Source organism: Hylobates moloch, unplaced genomic scaffold (assembly GCF_009828535.3).
Source record: "Hylobates moloch isolate HMO894 unplaced genomic scaffold, HMol_V3 SCAFFOLD_9, whole genome shotgun sequence".
In the NCBI taxonomy this organism is placed as follows: Eukaryota; Metazoa; Chordata; class Mammalia; order Primates; family Hylobatidae; genus Hylobates; species Hylobates moloch.
In genome coordinates, this window is record NW_026652284.1 from 35,680,490 (window position 1) to 35,684,790 (window position 4,301).

At 44.1% G+C, this 4,301-nt stretch overlaps 1 long non-coding RNA gene across 1 annotated transcript; it reads left to right on the forward strand.

Annotated features, from left to right (window-relative positions):
• Window positions 1-896: 896 nt before the first annotated feature.
• Window positions 897-3,864, forward strand: LOC116813246 (uncharacterized). Its single transcript, XR_004370927.1, has 2 exons — window positions 897-1,273; window positions 1,532-3,864. It is a non-coding gene; the product is annotated as an uncharacterized LOC116813246 (long non-coding RNA).
• Window positions 3,865-4,301: the final 437 nt, after the last annotated feature.

Here is a 4,301-nt window from a genome sequence, read left to right on the forward strand (position 1 = left end):
GAGCGGCAGAGCCGAGATGGCAGAGCAGGGGCGACACTGAGGGCAGCAAAGGCCCTGCCAGCTCAGCTAGACCCAGGATCTTCGCAGGACCTTTGTCTTTCGTTCTTAGACGACAAACACTTGAGCGCATCTCGTGGCCCTTCCCGACCCCATCTCCACGACCTCCTACCACCTCCCTCCTCTCCCTGGCCATCCAAGCTTCTGGAACAAACTTTTGCACAACTTCATTTTACTCGGTAGGAGCCAAAAGCCTCTTCCTTTTGTAATTCAAGAAAATCCTCCTAGTCTTCCCGGAGGAGGTGGCTGCTTAATAGTCGCTGAAAACTTTGCTTTGGGAAACGGCCGAAGAATTTATGGAAGCTCTAAATACTGGCCTTATAACAACCGTTGGGGAATGGTCTTTGAGGTTTATGCACTCGTAAACTTCTGCTGATTGCTTCTGGGAAGTTGTCAGGCACTTAACACTGCATTTATCTTACAGGGCAATGAAAACACATCTGCCCGGTGTCTCGTCACTTGGTTTAATCGTCGCCAGCCCTAAGTCACGGCCTCGGCTCCCTCTCCCCTCAACTGTGTGGGTTCCCGCCGCCTGGTTTCGGCCGGGCGGAGGGGTGACGTCAGCCGCTCACACAGTGCCCCCTGGCCGCTGGAGCTCGGGAAATCTGTGCGCTCGAACTTGGCTCCGCCAAGAAGCTGGGCAAGGATCCGGGCTCCTGATGGAACTGGCCAGTTGGAAAAGTGGCAAAGGAAAAGCCAACATGAGCGCTTTCGGCTTGCGCGGGCAGAAAGGGTGGGAAGTCAGGCCACGGCGAAATCTTCCGACTCACAGATGACCGCTTAGAATGAAAACTGCGGAAGGGAAGTCCTCTGACTCTGCAGTTTCACAGAGGGTCACTGAGTTACCAAAGCGGTTGGGAAACAGAGGCAGAGGACTGCCCCCACTCTGCCCGCAGTAGGGATACGGGGGGCAGCTCGGGACACCCTGGGGACCAAGCGGGCAGTGGGCGCCGTCCCCGAGCAACACCCAGCCCAGCGCCCCTGGCTCTGGGCTGGTTGGCTTATCGAGGCTGGCCAAAGCATCAGGAAAGGGAACATTCTCGGCCGGGTGTTGGATACCAAATTATAAACGCCAGAGCACCTTGTGTAAAGATGAATATCGTTTTGTTTCTGCGGGAGGGAATACACCTACTGCTTTGAAAGGAGTTTAAAATATTCAGCAGGCAGTACCGCATTGAAATTAGTGCATTGAGCTGCAGACCAAACTAATTTCTAGGTACCATTTAAATTTCTTAATGATCATCTTGATATTTGCTTGAAATTTGAGATAGGAACCCAAGTAAAATCAGAAAGGAACATAATCTACTCTAAAGAGCAAAGCCAGGAGTTCCTCTTTGTTGTTTTTATAGTACTGATAAATAGTTTATTACTTAATTAACTAGTTTGAAAAGTTGCAAGTCTGAATTTGGGTAGCTATGTGTATCTTCTGAGAAGGAAAATTGTCTCTCTGTGTGTTTCAATTTATCTCTTTCAGAACAGTCTAAAAAGTAAAAACAAAGTTTGGCAAAAATGACAACTTTTGTTGAGAACAGCTCTGGAAAAGCGAATCCACTGAGAGCCGTGGGAATTCTCCGCCAGCTGTGCTTCCCCAGCCGAGGAAGAATCCAACCCTGAATATCGTTTGTGGTCCCCACCGCGGAGACCCCAGCTGGACCCTCTCCTGAAAACTGCCCGGGGAGGAGGGTGCGGTCTCAGCGCCCTCCACTGCGGGGTCCAAGGCACAGTAGCGGGGCGCGACCCCAGCGCTCCAAGCCCAGCATTCTTGGCAGCGCTCCAGGCCCCAGTCAGAGGCACATTGACCTTGAAGTTGCACTTGACTCGCCCACCCGGGGCTGCCTGGTGGCGCCTGGGTCAGCTTGAAACCCGCACGGCTGAGGGTGCTAGGTGTAGAGTTCACCATACTGCGCCCCCGACGGATTTGGGAGCACGGGATCTACTCGGAGGCAGAGCCATTACAGCCCATCAAGCCCCAGAGGTCAATCCTTTCGGCGTCGTTTTGTCGTCTGTATTTTCTCATCCCCTTCGCTGCCTAGTCCTACAAAGCTCACTTCAGAGAGACTGGGTCCACATGTGTGGGCTCATGAGGAGGAGGACAGCGAGGGTGACGACGCTGGGGGACTAGCGCGAGCTGGCGCATTCCTGGCAGTGCGCCAAGGGCCCCCCGTCTTGCTAGTCTTTCCAAGTTGCTTGGCAATTCCAAAAATTTGACTGTGGAAAAGTTGAAACTTGTTCATATAACGTTCTTTCGAAAAGATTTTCCTTGTCTGTATCTATTTTACAGAAAAGATGTTGGTCCTCACTACTGTTTGGGGGCGAATTACCCTAAATTTGAACAGACCTTGAAGACAAACCCTGAGCCCCGGGAGGCTTTCTCAGCGCGAGGTGCACACACGGGTCCCCGAGCCCACCGAGAGGGTTTCACCTGGCTCCTGAGTGGTCTTTCCCCACCTTGGCGACTTTGAAGGCCAGGGGGACCGTACAGTGAGCGAATAACTTAGCGCCTGCATTATCACTGCTGAAACCTCAGAGAACAATATAGGACATGCGGGTGGAGGTAGAGCAAAACTAGTGAAAAGAGTTTATGAGGAATTCATAACCGCCTCGCCTACTTTGGACAACTCCTTCATTCAGTTGTCCTCCTTAGGGGGCTGTTATGCTTATTTGTGTCACACCCTTCTCTCCCCTGGAATCTTATCATCATAGAATATTAACCATTTGAAAAAATTTTAAAGATTAAACTTGTTCGAGGAAAAAATGGTAAACACTGTTAAGGATTGCCTGGCGTGCACAAATTAAGGAAAGAAAGAAACTGAAAATTCAGCGCGGCTTTGGGAATTTTAGCTTTGCGATTTAAAACCCACAGCGCCATCTCCTGGTAATAAGGAGAATATAGCGTTGGATGACAATACTGAAATGCTGACTATGAAATAGTCAAATATGAGAAACGCCTCAAAAATTATTTCAGTGATAGGTTGATTATGATTACAAAACATGATCTGACATGGACATTTATTATCATTAAAAGTTATCAGACACAATCCTGGAAGCTAATTATTTGTAAATAGAAGTTTGTATATTTCTGCATACATATATTTTATAGATTCAGACGCTTATGCTGTGAATTTATGATAAGATATGATTCTATAATTTATCATAAATACATAATTTTATAAAACAGTTCTCTTTTACTTTTTGTGAGTGATTTTACCATATATGGTAGAAAAAGAATAATAAGATGTGGTGATACATGGAAACATAAAATCTTCTAGTTCCTCATTGCATTTTACTAGTCAACATTAATAAATACTTTAGCCCCATTTGTCTCAATAACCTCTCACTTTATCTAAGTCTTCTCATCATGCAATCTTACAGAATGTCTTACTGTGTTAATGTTAAGACATCATGACAAAAATGTGTTAACATTATTCAGACATTCTGATCCTGAAATATCATCTGAAGTTAAATTATTTTCCAAAAGTTTAAAGCACATAATAGAATCATAAATACCTAACACTTTTTTATTAAAATGTTTCTGAAGTATTTTTTCAAGCTTTTCTCCCTTTGATAAATAAGATTGAAATACACTAAAATTTAGAGATGATATCCCTATAAAAACATTTCTCCTCTATGATTGTATACACAGGCCAGCTGCTTGAAATAAAAATAAAAGTAGATATGCTTTTTGTAGTGTACAAAATATTTTGAATATCCTTCAAAGTTGTAGATCAAACAGACAAATGTAAACTTTACTTCAGTTGAAAGATTCATTTTATTTGATTAATTAAAGTGAAGATCTATGAAGCCAAATATTTGGACTCATTTATTCTGTCAATGTAAGAGCTCCTGTTTGAAAGAAAGTTGATTATATGTAGGAGGAAGTAGATAAACAGATGGTTATCTAGAGAGCTTTTCACAGTTAAATTTTGAAATTTAACTTGGATACGTTTGATATCTTCTCAAACATCTTTGATGAGGTCATTTGATCTATTCTAGAAATGCAGTATTGTTGCACGTCATCGTTTTAACTTATGTTTAAGAAAGATTTAACTTGGCTTTTTATTTTATTTGGCTGAAAACTGTACTGATTGAATTGTCCACGAGGGAAATACACACACGCGTGCACACACAAAGTGTATATATATATATGTATACCTATATATGTGTGTGCTATATTTACACAGCAATAAGCAAGTCTTGTGAAAAGGAAATCAACAGTGCAAGGAATCATGACAAGAGTGTCTTAA